General features: G+C 42.8%; 1 protein-coding gene across 1 annotated transcript in view; it reads right to left on the bottom strand.

The window, feature by feature from the left end:
- Positions 1 to 1,224: 1,224 nt before the first annotated feature.
- Positions 1,225 to 17,177, bottom strand: part of GTF2E1 (general transcription factor IIE subunit 1) — a 76,801-nt gene continuing 60,848 nt past the window's right edge. Inside the window, exon 6 of the transcript XR_003542328.2 lies at positions 1,225 to 1,242. The gene's annotated coding sequence lies outside the window, so the exon portion shown is untranslated. The remainder of the gene's footprint in view (positions 1,243 to 17,177) is intronic.

Genomic DNA, 17,177 nt, shown 5'->3' with positions numbered 1-17,177 from the left:
TTTCTGTGACCTCCTAGTTTCTCTGTACTCATGTTTATTCATCCTTCCTTTTATATTTATTGAGGTTGAACTTCAATTAATTGATTTCGGTTCATTCTTCTAGCTTGCACTTTGTGTATTCTCACCTTCCAGAGTCTAGTACATGCTTCCACCTTTCTGTTCCTCAGGTATGGTTCTGTTCTCAGGTTGAGAGTGGTTGCTTGGGCATGACAGAAGACCTCTTTGATTAATTCTCCAACAGTTGTCCTGTGTTTGGCTATTTTTCACCAGGCTTTGTACAAGGCAGAGGTATCATTAGTTTCACTTCCCACTTGACTTGATCCCATCTCCACTATAGGAATATAGTGGAGGCTAGTTTGCAATTTCACAAAGAAATAACTTTTTTTTCTTGTCATTCAACATAAAGATAAGAGAGAACTCATAAAATCACAGAATGATAGAATGGTTTGGGTTGGAAGGGACCTTAAAGACCATCTAGTTCCAACTCCCCCACCATAGCAAGGATGCCACCCACTAGACTCACAAAGTCATATAGAATGCAACTGAGAACAAAAACCAGTAGGAGATAGAGAAGTCACATACTTGCTCCAGACCTTCTCAGGAGAAATGGACCAAACTGTGTTCTTGTGTGACCTCTCCTGAGAAGATGGATTTTTGTCCTCCTCCAGTAGCAAGACCACACTGAGGTTCATGTATTTTCAAATACCTCTGTGTTAGCAGATCTGACCCATGTCATCCATGCCACACCTGGCTCATGTTTTAAGCTCCTAGCAGTGCTACTAACAAAGTCCTTGTGCTAGCTATGCAATTTTTAACCACTGGAACCCATGGTATTTATAGGCCCAAAACCAGGATACAGGGAACAAGCACCTCTAAAATACACTGTAGTAATGCCAATGTACTTACCATGGCTGGTGTTCCAAATGGATCTCCTCTTCAGAGAGCATCTGACATGTAATGGCACTAGATGGATTTACACCATTCTACACCTCTCCTAGTGCCCTTGCTAGTTGCCTGGAAGTGTATTATAGAGGCAGCCAGGGAAAGATCTCCTCCCACGCTGGCTGAAACAAGTGCGTGAACAATGCCACCTTCCAGCATGGAAAATCAGGCAGCAGAGTGGGTGTCAAGGAGGAGGGAAGTATGTACCTTTGAGCAATAGCCTTCCTGATGAATTTGGAAGAGGGTGTTTGTTCACAGCTCCAACAATTTTTCCACCTCCAGTAAACTGCTGACTACCACCTGATGGCAAAATAAACCAAGATTATGTTTATTGCCTCGATTGCTTGCTTTAATAGCAAAACATCCACGTAGCTGTGTTTTTGAGCCCCTCTAGAATACTGAAGTTTAAGATTCAGATCCTTTCTATCTAAAGGGATTTGGTGTAGTTTACTTTTCATTCGGTGGTTTTCACAGATTTGGAGGTTGAGAAAACATGCTTAAAACAGCCATGTAGTTTAAAATGACTGTGTGTTGGCTGCAAAATACTGCACGCTGTGACACACTTCCCTGCATTTGGCACACACTGGAAGAGCTGGAGTTTGAGAAGTACCGTTCAGATTTTGGTAATCCCCATATAAGGTCATCTCAGGGAACTATATCGATAGCTACTGTGGAGTATTTTTTGTCCACTAGGCTTGTTATCCTGTCAAAGAATATAATTAAGTTGGTTTGCCAGATGCATTATAAGCCCCAGTTGTCTGCTATTTATCACCTTATTTTGCTGTAGCAAACACACAACAACTACTTTATTAATTCCTTACCTGTTTGTTAGCTATTGATGTAGTGTTCTTTGTGTTCTAGTTCCCTGCCCCCTATTAGCCTTATCTCTTCTCTTGGAATGAAAAGTTGGTTTATACTCTTTCCCAGTAGATAACATTCAGGGTCACATTTTGCTTTCAGGAATGCTCATAAGTAATCATCAGCAGTTGTGATTATTCAGCTGGTTACCCAGCTTACATTTACTGGCGCTACAATGAGTAGCAGCCTATATTTAAGTTTTCTGTGTCTTCATATTGAAATCGTAGCTTCATAGATTTGTTTTGTGATTTTGGCTTATTGCTTCCTACCTGATATTAGGAAAGGCTTTCTAAAGGTATTATGCTATCTGGTAGAAAATAGTTAAGTGTTTCAGTCTTCATACAACCACAATAAACCAAAATAATCTGCATGTCTTTCTTGTACTGACTGAGGTTTTGAAACATCTTTCTTTCTCAGTCTTCCGGCTTGTGGTCCCACTCAATGGAACCCTCACTTTCCTGGGATGTTCTCTTGTCTTGCAAGAGTTAGATACACATTTTGGGTGCTCTCCAAATTTCTCCTAGTTGTTTTTGCCACTCACAGGAAAAAAAGGTGGGCCTGGCAGTCTCCCCCATCTAATGGATGCACCTTGTGACCTGATCACCTTAAAATCCTTTTCCAGAGAGACTTCTGCCAGCAGATAAGATGGAGGGGGCTCTAGAGGTAGGGAAGACCATGTCACCAAGGACAATAGACTCTTAGTGGTAGCAAAGTCATAATATTTTTTTCATCCTGCTTTGTCTAAACCATGGAAAGAAAAGTTACATGGTGCTGATGAAAGAAGAGCCTGAGTCTTTGGAATTGGTGGAGAACACCAAGTCTTGGAGGCAGAAGTAGCCATTGTCTCTTCTGAGCATCGGTCTCTCCAGCGGTTTCTCCTACTTCTTCCATCCAGGCCTACCTTTTTTTCTCCCTCCTTTTCCCAAAACCCTAAACCCTGGAATAGTGCAGCCCATGCTTTGTGCAGCCCATGCTCCAGCATCTGAGGTAAAAGCTTCCTTTCTCAAAGAAAAAGGCAGGTTCTATCAAATAAACTTCCAGGCCCAGAATGGGAAGAATGAATAAACATTCAAAGTTCATATTCTTAACTGTAATGAATTTTAAAAACAATCTTGTGTTTAGAGACCTGACGCATGCTTTTTTATCATTTGGAGCTGGCAAAAGTATAAGCATCTGGGGAAGTCTTAAATGCTGTTCACATTATAAACAGAGTACATTGCTCCCATTCCCCACCCCAGATCAGCTACAGTGGGTTTTTAAAAAGTGCATAGCAGAATCATGAGCTTCCCTCTTTCTGGGAAGGGGGTAGCAGGAGCTCCTCTAAAATGATCCTGTTTGCTCTCTGGAAAATTCAGCTTCACAGGTGTAATCAGGCCCTGACAGATGGGGATACTGATGTGGAGGAATGGTAAGAGGGATGAACAGCTCTGAGCTGCCCTTAGTCATGCAGGGATACAGGTGGTCATACAGGTGGCCAAGTGCGAGACACTTGGGTGACGCGGTGGGAGAGGAAGCTGGCTCTCTGCCTGCACACAGCAGCAGCTGAAACACTAATCCCATGCTGCTGCGAGCTCTGAGTTCTCTCAAAATGAAAATAAGGTGATTGTAAAGGGAAGTGGAGATCCAGGGTTAACTGTGATATCCTGCAGGAGAAGATAATATTGAAGCGTAGGCAAGTACTTTCACACGCCCCGGTCATTTCATCTTTGTGTTTGACACAATGGCCGGCAAGGGAGCACAGTGCTTGAGGCTCAGAAGGGAGAGCAGGTGGGGACAGAAGTAGCTAAAAGGCTTAGAAGTCAGAGAAGAGAAGGAAAAACATTTCCATGTTTCTCACAGAAACTTGACCAATAATCCTGAAATGCAGACACAGCCGCAGCCAGCAGAAAAGATGCAAAATCAACAACAAAATCCCCCTAGGATTAGGAAACAGTGAGAAGCTAGACTAGAAACCAGACGCATTTCAGAATAAATTCAGTGTTTCAAAAGCAATGATGTGAAAGGCACATGAGCTACAGTAATAAAATGTGATATGAGCTGTTACTGTAAACGGGGAGGAATAATTGACAGGGAACTAAAACAGATCCACAGAGCACACATAGCCCAAGGCACTGCGAACCTATGGCTGAATGAGAGGAAGAGGAGTTGTGTGGGGAGAAGTCAGAGAAAGACTAGCAAATCACAGGCAAAAACTAAATAACTCACACAAGAGCCCGTGATCCCTGAGACTGAAAATTCAGCTGGAATGTGTCCTGTGGTGGATCAGCAGAAAGAATAGTAGGCATGTAGAAATAACAGAGTCAGTCTTACCCAAAATTAGAAATGTTGGTGTTTTTATATGTAAAAATAATATAATTAAAACCAAATGGTTTTGGGCCTGAAGAAGAGAATTGGTGTTCATGAACTGTTTAGCCAGTTTGTTTCATCCTTTGGGCACGTTTGCTACCACAAACCCGTAGCTTAGTCTGCAGGAGAAAGTGGTCAGTTTGGATGTGGAGAGGAGAAAAGCCCTGTCCTGGGATCTGAGACGCAGCACCACAGACAAAAGCTCTTTGGAAAACAGTCTGGTGTGGTGGTGGAGTAGCCAAGGATGCAGGATGAACAGCACAGGGTGCAGAAAGCTGCAGCTGATCAAAGGCTTTACAGAGTATCTGGCAGCTTATTGCATCCTCCTGACACATACCATAGATACACGAAAATATACACACAGACACAAATGTATGCATGTTATGCATGCATGTGTATATTTATGGACTGCAAAAATGCTTGAGAATAACTATGGGTGGTATTTGTTCCAACAGAGAAGGGAGGCACCCTTGGTGTTGTTAATTCATAGTTCAACAGAGTGATGCTGCACAGCCTCTTTCATGGAAACTGTATCCCAAAAAGGCTCAGTGAGTTAAATAATATAGGCACTGCTTTAAATAATAAATAGTAGTGTACAAATAAAGGGTGTTAAGAGACTACAGAAAAGGAAAACCAGTGATATTTTTAGCTGATATTAGAAAAAGATGGAGGGGCAGATGCTCACTTGTGACTGACCCACTGGACAAGAAGGCCCACAAAAGTGCTAGCTGATGATAGGGAAGGAAAAAACCTTCTAGTGAGAAGAGAGACCATTGCTTTGTACCCCACAGCATGTGAGGAGCCAGCTACAGGAAGGGGACATAGTCATGCTACCTGGCATGCCTACAGATGGTTAGTAGCAATCCATGCTCACAGGCAGCAAAAATCTAGGAGGTTTTTACTACTGCCACCCCTACAGCCACATACAAACTCAGACAGATGGGTGGTGATGCTATCACTTATTCCCAACCCATTCATATTTGTGATGTTTTCTCCCTCTTTTACTGTTACAGTGCCCATTGCTGCCACTTCTCAAGCAATCTCTGCAGAGGGGACTTGTAACCATTTCCCTGCACTGTGCAAGCCACATTGTTTGCGCCTTAATTGGGGTGTAGATTTTTCAGTGCTGCTTCTTAATAATTAAAATATCTTTTCATACATGTGAGGAGAAGTGTGGCGTCCTTTGATCGTCAGTAGCCATCACTTACCTAATATATCAATGGCTACGACAATGTCATTTATTTTGTGAATATTAGAAGAGATGGACAGATAAAGAACAAGAATTGAAATGAAAGTCTGAAGATAAATACAAAGTCCTGCCATTACTTGTCATAAGCCAGTCAAAAATATCTGGGCATGCATGCTTCAGTCATTCACCTTCCCCTTGCAGCACACTGCTTAGAAAACCAGAATAGAGGAAAGCACAACAAAACCACTGATATCTAAAGGAAAAAGCGTAGAAGAAAAATATTTTCTGCCTCAATAAACCTTGGGGTTTGACACTTGCTCTTCTTGGTTCTCAGAGAGGTCAATGAGATGTAAGAGCTTCATCACTTCAAAGAATGCTTAGAACTTTGTAGACTCAACCTCGCATGTCTTGACAGATGTTTTGATTTGTTTCACTGAAATATGTAGGACAGGTAGGTAGATCTCTCCTGCATGCTGTCTGTCTCTCTCTTTGAATGCCTTTGTTTTTTGGACATTTTAGAAAAACCTACTATCACATCTAAGCCAGTCTGCTTCACATTGTGGGTAACAGCTCTGTGAGTCTGTTCAGAGCTGTGTCATAGACAAAAGAAGTTTCTGTAGAATTCCTCAGGCTTTGCATCAAATTCTGAAGAGTATGCTCAACACCAATTTTGCATTAAAAGCAGTCACTTCTGTGTACGCTGAGATTCAGAATTTTTGGAGAGGGTCAGCTATAAAAGACAGAATGTACTCATGGCATTTATATTTTCTTCCAATGACACATGAAGATACCATGTGCTACATATATGCATTTTGTTCTAGGTACCCACTTAAGCAAGGGGGAAAAAGAGAATAATCAAAATTGTCCTTCCTGTGTGATTATCAGCCATGGTGACCTTAGAAACAGGAGTCCTATTACTTCAATAACAGATGTGAGAATCATCCCTTATTAGGTCGGATGACTGATTGTGATGACTTCAAGGAAAAAAAGCTTTCCCTGTTAAGCAGCTTCTTCATAAGTAAAAGATGTGCCAATATCCATCTCCAGTGTGAGCATCTGCAGGTGTCTCAGCATCAGCATTTTAGTTTGGATTACATAAGTGCTTTTGATGAGACTTTCCTGGTTGGCCCTCATCTCCTACTTTGGCTTTCAGAGCAGAGCAGCCTTGGAACATACAAGCAAATTCCTTTCATGTGAATTGGAAGCCAGACCTGACCCAGAAACACTCCTAACATACTCCAGCTGCTAATGCTGATTCAGTCCATGGATCTAAAATCCATCTAGTCTGAACCAGTCTCCCCACCCCAAACACCAACTGTTTCACTGCACAGGTCTGCTCTGATGTTCCTTCACGTCTTGCCTGCAGAAAAGCACCTGAGATACCATTACCGTAACTACCTCAAATTTGTCTTTTTTCTTATCTTTTTGTTTTAAAAGCAGAGATCTGTTTATCCACTGAGCAGCAACCATGCGGCTCAGGGAGATCCCAGGTGGCATTGATGTCTTTGTCAGGGCAAAGATGATATTCCTACAAGGACACCATTTGTTCTCATTTGGGAGTCCTGTGGGCATTGCTAGTCAACCAAGTCTGTCTTATTTAATTAATCCTTGACCCATCATTTTGTGCTTTTCAGGTTGCCCCAGTATTAGTCTTTTGCTGAGATGCTTAGGGAGGTGGTTATGGAGTGTCCTCCCTTCCCAAGGTAACTAAATTCACAGACATTGCAGTGCCAGAAGTAATGTGATATGACCTAAAATATATAGCTGACTGATTCCCATGTAACAGGGAAAAGTGAAATTTGAGTGTCTGTCTGCAGTGTTTGCAAGCAGCCACTTGAAAACAGCCCAGGCAGCTCTTTGGAAACAGTGCACGTAGGCAACAATCAGATGATTGCTGTTGCAAGAGGTATCACGGATGTGTGATGTTATATCTGCTCTGGGTTCGGTTGCTGCCCTACACATCACTAAGAAAAAGATACAGGCAAAGCCTAGATGCAGTGATGGGCACTCTGAGACACTGACTTGGGGTGTGATGCTCTTTCTGGGGGGTACTCTGCGCTCCTCTGGGAATGGAAGGGCTCTCCAGCTGGGGAGCTTGTAACCATGCATGTCCTGTGGTGTGAGCTGACACTACTACTGTGCTCTGTGGAACTAAACTGAAGTACTGAAGATGGAAACACACCCACGCCTCCATCTGAAATGGCAAGGCACACAGACTCGCCCTGAGTCGGACTTGCTGCCTAGTGCTGTCAACCAGCACTCACGGGGGCTGCCTGCGCAGAGTTTGACTGGGTAAATAGCAGTCCAAGGTTTCAAACAGGTATAAAGCCACTACTTGCCTAATGGGCTGGTCTAATAGTCAGCTGCTCCCTGTTCTAAGTAATTTCTTCTTCCTATCCAGAACTTGTATAGCATTGGCCTTAGCTAGATGTCATCTATCTTAGCTAGATGACAGAGCTACCTACCGCCAGAAATTGTTGCCCTTGTATGTATTTATAGGTCACAACCAAAGTCAGTTCTTAATCTTCTCTGGACTGAACTTGAGGCTGTCATGAAAACTACTGATTGAGCTCTTTTTCTTGACAACTACTTGGACATCTGTGAGTCAATCTTTAATCTCACCATTGTAGTACTGGCTACACTGATTTTTTTATTGCCTTTTTTTTTGTTTTTAAATGAGAAGGACACATGCAACTCTCAAATAGACATCTCTTATTTTCAGAGACCTATAAAGATAACTTTAATCAGATAAATAAGAAATCTCATTTTTATAAGAGCTTTCAGTGACTGCTTTTAAGAAAATAGGTTTTAGCATTTGCTGGCATTGACTATGCTCCCATTCATTAATGCTTTATTCACTTCCCATATCTGCTTAGCAATAATTATTCCTGGGACTAGTGTCATACTATTTGGGCTTGGGAAATCCAGGCCACTGGATCACCTTTTTCAAGTATGGACTCAGAATTTGAAGGGACTGGCAAACTGCTGACTAGCATGTGATCAGCATGATACTAGGCATGCTGTACCAGCTGCAGAGGTGCTCAGTCTGCCTGCAGGGGAGACTAGAGAGACTTACAACCAAGTCTTCTCTACATGCAAAGGAGTGGTGCCCAGTATGTAACCACTTCTGGGAACAACCTTGGTTCACGTTGTTTAACCAACAGTCACTTTTCTGGTTCTATGTAGCTTCTCTTATCTTTCAATATGTTCTACAAATCACTCTCAGTGTTTCAGGAAGCTCCTCAGACAGGTCTTTCAATATTCTTGGTCACAAATTTTCTGGTACTGCTAGTGTATGTTGCTGTAATTGTTGCTATTTGACCTCCTCCACTGCTGCTGCTGAGATAGAAAGTATTTCTTCCTTGCTGTGAAATAAGCATGTCCCATTTCTTTCCAAATAAAAACCATAAATATTCAATGAATATTTTTTTCTTTTTGTGTTACCACAATTGACAACTCTGCCACCTTTAACACTTGAGCTATAGGGACTAACAAAGGGAAGAGACATTACTGAACTTGATGAGTGGCATTTTTGTCAGAGAGAATGGGTGTGAAATGCTGACAAACCAATTTAAGTATGAAATCACCAAAAGGTTATAACCAAGCAAAATATCAGGTTCTAAAATGGTTTCTACACTCTCCTCCATCCCCTGTGATCTAGGGACAAAAAGAACTACTTTAGGATTAATATCACTTTTTCCATGAAGAGGATTGATTGTTTGGGATGGCACTACAGATAGCATGAGGATTTGATGATCGAAGAGGTCCCTTTGAATCCTATTCTTCTGTATGATTGCAAGGATTTTGTTAGGTCTTAATGTACTTAAATAATGCCTTCTTGCCCTTAATCTTTAAACCCAGGATTTTTTCATTAATGTTTTATCTTCTTCCATCAGCTGTCTCTTTCCTAGCTGCTGACTTGTTTGCACAGCACCAGACTCTCTGTTATTCTCATTTGTTACATATAATAAGGCTTGAAATAATCATTATTGCTTGTCACTTTCACTTTTTGTCTTTACTAAGATGGATTTGAGACCAGAAAGTCTCTCATAGAACAACAGGTTGTGAATTTTGGGAGGAATATAATGAGGTTTTTTCAAACACAGTGTTATTATTTTTACGCCAAAATTTTCCCTTGTAACAATTATTTGCCTGTAGCTGACCTCTGGAAATTGTCCTTGCAAAGCACCAAATAGACTGTTGCAGGCTCAGAAGTGCTCTGTCTGCACACAGTGGAGTTTGCGCTTCCACAAAGGGAATCAACAGTTTCTGGCTCTCCAAGTGATTTGTTTTTACATATTTTAAAAGAAAATATATATATAATCCCCAGCAAGTGTAAGATTGTTTCAATAGTGCTGACTCCAAACCTGTAGCATACAGCTCCTTTGTTGGGACTTCACCATTCAGCCAAGCTTCAGTTGGGCTGCCAGGTCCAACAGCCCTGAGGAGCTGGGGACTCAACATCCATCTTCCAGCCTGGAAGTGCCAGTGGAGGGCTGGGAGATGAGGCAGGGTACACAGATGGGTCATTTCTCACCAGGGAACAGCACCCAGAGATGTTCTCAGCAGTTCAGTGCAGGGCAGCAGGGGACTTCTCATGGTCCAGGGGAGTTGGTACATGGCTTGCAGGGCAAGGAAGCCTGGGCACCCCAATGAAGTGTTTAACAATTCTTAGGTATCTAAGTGAATCCCTTTTGGTTTATACCCTGTTGGCAGCTTAGCTTCAGGAATGTCAGGAAAAAACCCCTGTGCACTGAAGAAACACAACAGCTCCAGACAGGCAGAGGCATTTTCCATGCATGACCTGGGGTGAATTTCTGCTTTAAGTTTGAACTTCAGTTCTTCATTACCAGTGGGGTCGTTGGCTGTTTCTCCCTAGGAAAACCACCCAGGCAGCACTAAGTGCTTGAGTTAAAGAGGAGTAAGCACTTTTCAATTACCAATGAGCTTTATGAGACATGAGACTGCGGCAGTAGTGTGAGAGATCCCAGGTGTCCCTGTGCTGGGTTGCAGTGGGCAGTGCAGCGCTCAAGGGCAGCGACAGGCACGGGGGACTCAGCGTCTCCATTTGTTCATCAAGCTTGTGCTCATTTACAGTCATAAATGAAATGTTTGGCTGCAGTAGCATAAATAACAGGTGACGTTTTAACAACCCTGGCAGCACCATGCAGGGAGTCTTCTAATGTTAATGAGTTATGTGAGGCCAGCATGAGTTTTGTGAGGTTCATTCATTCTCCCCTTTTGAGGCAATTGCCTATTTGCTCCTGAAAACAAACGTTAAATTAAAAAACACTGATATGCATTGCAAATAGCTTCTCAGGAGGATTTCTGACATGGTAAAATGGCAGAGCTATAACTCTGAGTGAGTGAATATGGGAGGATGAGAGATGGCTATGAAGAGAAGCATCCTACATCCACATGTCATGAGCAACGGGATGGAAATTGCTTCTGATAATTCAGTCTTCGAGACATGGAAACTTGGCTTTAACAAAAGGTTTTACTGTTAAAACACATTTTCTATGTTGGTGTCTGCCTCTTGGTGTCTTGGATCTTTCACGTGCCTGGAACAGTCCATTAGAATAAAATCGAATACATATATATGTGCATAATATAGCAAAACCTTCTCTCGCTGCCAGCCCCTTGCTTATTTCTAAATGGCACAATAATTAAGGTGAGTGATTTATCACAGAAGTACACCACAAGTCACAGCCTGATTAATAGAGGGGGAAAAAAGCATCAGTTGAAAATATAAATAATAAAGTACTGAAAGCCTGTTCTTTGTTCCAATTCACCTTGAGAATTTTAAGCTGTTTAACAATATTTACCAAGCTGTTTCAGCCACACAAAGACATAATCCCACTGCCTGCCAACAGCAGCAGCAGGGCAGCATGGTGGGCTGGGTGGGAGGGCTCTGCGGTCCCTCGCTTTTCCTTCAGCACTTCTTTCTTCGTCCAAGCTGATGTGCTCAGCCAACGCTTCTTAAAACCCACCACACTGGCTCATCACTGGCTCATCCCCTGCCAGCCCACCCACTTTGCATCAGAGAAGGGATCTGCTGAACTTTCATCATTGCCGAGAAAAAGACTAGCCTGGAGTAAAAGGATCCCCAGGGGCTCTTGGCATCCATCCCCATGTCTTTCTCTTCCACTTGGCAAGAGCTGTGGAGCATCAAAGGTCGTGCATCTATAGTCTTGCAGCTCTTATTTGATGTTATTGCTACAGTAGCTTTACCTCGACAACCCCCCTTTGCATCAAGTGTAGTTGCACGGTCCCATACCTGCTTCTCCTCTCACCCAGTGATCTGCTGCCTCTGTGGTCATCCCACAGAATGGGAGTGGGCTGTGCTCCCACATCGGTACGACTGCTCACGTCAGGATGCATCCGAATTGCGCGCCCAGCTGCCGCCTTTGCTGCGGTGTGCAAAACGCTTGCGTTTCTACAGATATTCAGAACCTGGACCTGTGACAGTTTGGACTCATGGCTGATCTGACGCCTACACCTGTTTTTATTTCTAATTATCTGTCAAAACTCTATTTTTTTCTTACAGAATTCCTGCCATACTCTGTGCAAAATCCCCAGTCTGGTTTTGGGCATGTATGGTCAGCAAGAGAGACGGAAACTTCTTACCCAAGAGTGGGGGCACATTGCTAACACTAGGTTTGGAATTTCCAGTTGCAGAATCGGTTTGTTTGACCCATCCTAACAACATATCTGGAGTATCTCCTCCATTTTGGGTTACCCAGTGAGGAAAGATGTTCAGCAGCAGGTCACCAAGATAGTTAGGGAACAGGAGTATATGGCATACGGGGAGAAGCCGGGAGAACTGGATTTGTTCAGATGTAACAGGAGAAGGTATGGGGAGATCTTATTGCTATCTGCAATTAGAAGGCACAGCAGAGACAGAGCCAGACTTTTCTCAGAGAGGTACTGTAGCAGAGACTACAGGTGTAAGGTGGGAGGTGAGCAATTCAGATGTGGTATGGGAAAAGCTTCTTTATCGTAAGGGTCATCAAAGATTGAGATGGTGCCCAGAGAAGTTATCAAATCTCACTTCTTGGAGTTATTCAGAATTCTGCTGGACAAAGCCCTGAATAACCTGCTTTAATTGGGCCTGCTTTTAGTGGGGGTTTGGGCTGGATAGCCTCTGAAGTACCTTCCTGACTTCAATTAGTTTGTGATTTTGTAAATGGCATTTATTGAGCTGTGCTTTTCCTTCCCCCCTGTGACTTCTGTTTGTCAAGCCCAGCCCCATTTCTGTTCACTGTGATTTGGGAAGATGTGGCTTTGTCACCACAGAGAGGAGGTTGAAAACTGTTTTCATCCCATCCTACTGAGCAGAACTAGGCATCTCACCACGTCTTTGCTCTGGGATGGTGTACAGCACAGTATGCAGGATGGTGTGCAGCATGGTATGCAGCATGCCTCTGCTGGGTAGTCACACAGTTAAACTTCATTTTCACCTGGCTTGGAATACAATCAATTGTACAAGAGATCCAGCGAGTCTCCTCAAGGCAATGAAGTCTAAGAAGTTTTATCTTGGACTATATTGAGCCTTGAAGTCTGGAGGTGACTGACAAAACATAACCAAAGCACAGTGAGATTATGCTTTTAATGACTTTTCATCAGGGAAAATACTCCCGTTTCCTCAATATTCCCACCAGGAGCCTTTGACACCAGGACCAGAATTTGGGATTCACCTCAGCAAATGCAACTCCCTAGAATTTTTTCCTAAACATCTAGAGAAATAAAAGTGTCCATTTTCAAAGATTTGTTTTGCTCAGTTGCCATCCTTGCTGCTAATAATTGCTTATGAAGAGCTTGACTGTTCTGTGACTGGGAACTCCTTTAAAATGAAAAATAATACCTCTTTGATGTAGAGATAATATTCTTTTTATAAACCCTGTCCCCTGGCATCCCTCAGAACCGGACAGCTAAAGTACTAAATATATGCACTACCTCTCAGAGCTGGTATTATATTGCCAGCACTTCAGAGTTAATTATTTTTTACTTTCAAAGGAGGAAAAGTAATTTTAAGATTACTTTAATATCAGTCGCACACCAAAGGTGTTTCTTACTGCTTTTCTTCCATAAGCCATCAGTAGCATTAATTAAAATTTTCATTTTTTTTATGGTTCCTTTTCTACTATGAAAACTGGATCTTTAATAGGTAGCTGTCATCTCAGTAGTGAGTCCTTCCAGAATCAGGGCTGGAATTTGTAGGTTGAGATACACATCTTGGCCCTTGAGGAGAAAGGCACAGTGGTGTCAGAGTTAAAAAGGCTCTATAACTGGCAGAGAAAACCGGACCTTGTTGTAGGTCATGATCCACAGTCCCAGGAGCAGTCTGATGCTCAAAGCTACCTCACCAAGGATCTGACTAGCTCCCAAAAAGACAAAACTGGAAAGGACAGAACCTCGCATCTCCTCATTTTAAACTTAAATCTTTAAAAAGTATTGTGTGAGAGCAAGAAACCACTGGGGCCAGCTGCCAGTCCAATCAGTGGTAGAAGCTTAGGAGGGAGGGAAAAACCAGGGAACAGGGAAGAAGACATTCCTAAATAGCCAGCTGCTTTATCAGAAGTTGCCTCTTGTCTATCAACAAACTCCATCTGCTGATTTTTTTTCAAGTGACTTTGAACACATTCATGGTTTGTACCCACACAATATCCCACAGTGATTAGTTCCACTGTGTGTGGAGTGTCTTGTGGAAGAAGCCCTTCCTGGTGGTTGCAAAGATGCTGCCCAATAACACAAGAGACATCCAGTGAAATCACATAAGAAAGTGAATAATGCTTCCTCTGGAGTCTTTATCTATTTTTTCTGGGCAACAGTCTTAATCTATGTAGTCTCTCCTCCTAGGGGGACCATTCCCTATCTTTCCCCTGTATAATTCTAGGACCTGGCAGTGCTGCTGGGCTCCCAGGTCTGGGTCCTCCCAACTCCATCACTACTCCTCAACAAGGGAAAGGGGTGACTTCAGCATGTACCACTCCCCTAAACTGTCCTGTGTTTGGAGGCTGAAAATGGAGAATCAGGGAAACAAGACACTGAAGTGACAGTAGCCTTGTGGGGTTTGTCATCCTATAGTGTTAATATATCCCTTTGAAGATGATGTAACTTGGAGGACAGCAGCACGTATTCCCAGAAACAGGCATATCCAGCTATTACAGGGTCCTGCTCTGCACCTTGCTCCTCTCTAGTTAATTGTCAGATTTCTGGGTCCCTTTACAATGACTCTGAATATTGTTCAGTCTTCCAGGAGTGGCACCAGCCTCAGTAGTGATTTTTCTGGAGCATCCGCTGTCCAATGGGAGTGCTGAACTTTTCTTCTCACCTTTGCTTTCAATCTCATCCTTCGTTCATTTGTAAGCATTTGATGTAGATGGCTGGAGAAAGTGGGAAATAGCAGCAGGATTTCCCTTCTTTGCATGCTTGTTGACTTCCTTAAGGGCACTTAGAGTGGGAAAGTATGGCCGTTCTGCCTAAGAACTACCACTGACACTGTCTGTAATGGTCCCAAGAGATCATTAATTCTATTTATTCCAGTTTCCACTATCTGATAAGCATGGAAATCACATCCTGTAAAGAAATTGGACACACTTGCTTCCTGCTGCTGCTCTAGTACCCAGGCTGTGAGTCTGTGCTACAGTGCCAAGAACACGATTGCAGACTCACTTCTGCTCCTCACCTCCAACTTCAGACTTTGCAGGTAGTGAGTGGCACCAAACAGAAATGCTCTGACCACTTTCCAAGGTTGCTTATTCATCAAGCAATGAGGACAAGAAATTAAAATGTGCATATTTCTATGCAGAAATTTCTATGCACAGGCGAGATGAGACATGGTATTTGCAATTTGGTCTACTCAAAGATATTCTCTTTGTGTCGGATATACAGAAAGAGTTACTTATTAAGCTTTCAAGGTTGTGGTGACCACTGTCAAGATTTACCCCTTCCACCAGCAAGTACCAGAAACCCCATGTACCTTATCATCAAATCCCAGTGAAATCTCCTAGACTCAAGATGACACATAGATTCCAGTGCTATTAAGTCACAGGCACAAAGCTGGAGCATTAGGCCTGACAGCTTTGTACTAAGTTTAAAACCAGGTAAGCCTTGAGTTAACTTAGCTGTACATAAATACAGGAGATAACCTCATCTAAGGGCACTGAATTCCACACCTCACCTCTTGTGCAGAGGAGAACATCTTAGAGATAAGTTATGTATTTCTTTTTGGTACAAGTACTTTAATGGTGTGTATAGATAAATGTGTATACATACACAGGCACATGTACTTACAGCCTCACCTTCAGCTTGAGAGTGTTTTTCCTGGAACTTGCCATTCACACAGCGCTAGGGAAGAGTGCTGTGAGCACAGGCGAGATGAGACATGGTATTTGCAATTTGGTCTACTCAAAGATATTCTCTTTGTGTCGGCTATACAGAAAGAGTTACTTATTAAGTTTTCAAGGTTGTGGTGACCGCTGTCAATATCTAACTTTTCCCAGCAGGGACTTCTGTGTGGTTTGTTACTTACAAGAAAAACCCATCAGAAGCAGTGACAGACTGGGACATCCTGCAGGTCAAGTGGAGGTGCAGCAATGGGATTTAGTCTTATGTGCACCAGAAATCAGGTTGTATTTTTAGTTTGTCTGGTATTGCAGTTCCTCATCACATGGGAACTGAAGGGGTTTGTCAGACTTACGTAATCCTTTTTAAACAATCCTTGGAGTGACCAGGCTCAGAGGCACCTCACACATGTTTTTAGCTGCTGTTTTTTCTCCTGCTTGTTTCATTGCAAGACTATTTGTTAATCTTCAAATTATGTTCGACATCTCACTGTAAATAGTCTGGGTTATAAACATCTCAAGGGTCAAAGTCTGAGTGTGTTTCCCTACTGTTCCAGTTTGCATCTCTTACTTATTCTACCTGTTCAGCAGCTGTGTCCCTGGTGATCGACTTGTCCTTGTGTTTGAACTTGGCATCTGATTTAGACACAGATTTGGTGTTAACCATTAGAGCTGCCTGGCAGATGAATATTCAACTCCAAACCAGGAAAAATTACTCCAGGTCTGGCAAGGAGCAGGGGACCTAGTGGCCATGAGCATGTAGCTACTGAGTCGTCACAGGGAACCATCCACAGTAGATGAAGTCACTTCATAAATCAGGTATATCCTTGCTCCTATCTGCTTCTGGCAGGATTTCAGAATGGCTGCATTCTGGCAGAGCATTTCCTATCACTTTTGGTCTGAAGAACAGCCTAATCCAGGTAGGTGAGGGCCAGCCCATGGGAGATCTTTACCAGTCCATCTCACCGTGACATTCACAAAATGCTTTGGGTCATCTTGTTCCAACCCCTCTGCCATGGGCAGGGACACCTTCTCCTAGACCAGGCTGCTCAAAGTCCCATCCAACCTGGCCTTGAACACTTCCAGAGATAGAGCATCCACAGCTTCTCTGGGCAACCTGTGCCTGTGCATCACCACCCTCACAGTGACGAATTTCTTCCTAAAACCCAATCTAAACCTGCCCTCTTTCAGTTGCAGAGCCAGGCAGCCTGCAATAGACTGAATGCTGTCCAGCAATAAGTATTTGATCCAGCAATAATTCAGAGGCCAAAATTCTCAAGAGCAGATCAACTTACATAACTATTTTATAGGATTTAAATGGAAAGAGTAATTCATCAGAAATTTGTAAGGAAATGACTCTCCATCTGACATTCTCCCCATACTAAGAGGCACAGAAGCAATTATCCTCATGCCTTTTCCTATGCGAGTGGATGACTGTTATGCCTCTGTCTCGTAAGATATTCAAATGTGACTTGGGATTAATTAAATCACAAGAC

This window comes from Pipra filicauda, unplaced genomic scaffold (assembly GCF_003945595.2).
Source record: "Pipra filicauda isolate LSUMZ 115617 unplaced genomic scaffold, ASM394559v2 scaffold69_size3009148_pilon, whole genome shotgun sequence".
Lineage (NCBI taxonomy): Eukaryota > Metazoa > Chordata > Aves > Passeriformes > Pipridae > Pipra > Pipra filicauda.
Note: the sequence above shows the minus strand (reverse complement) of the source record. Positions and strands in the feature narration are given on the sequence as shown.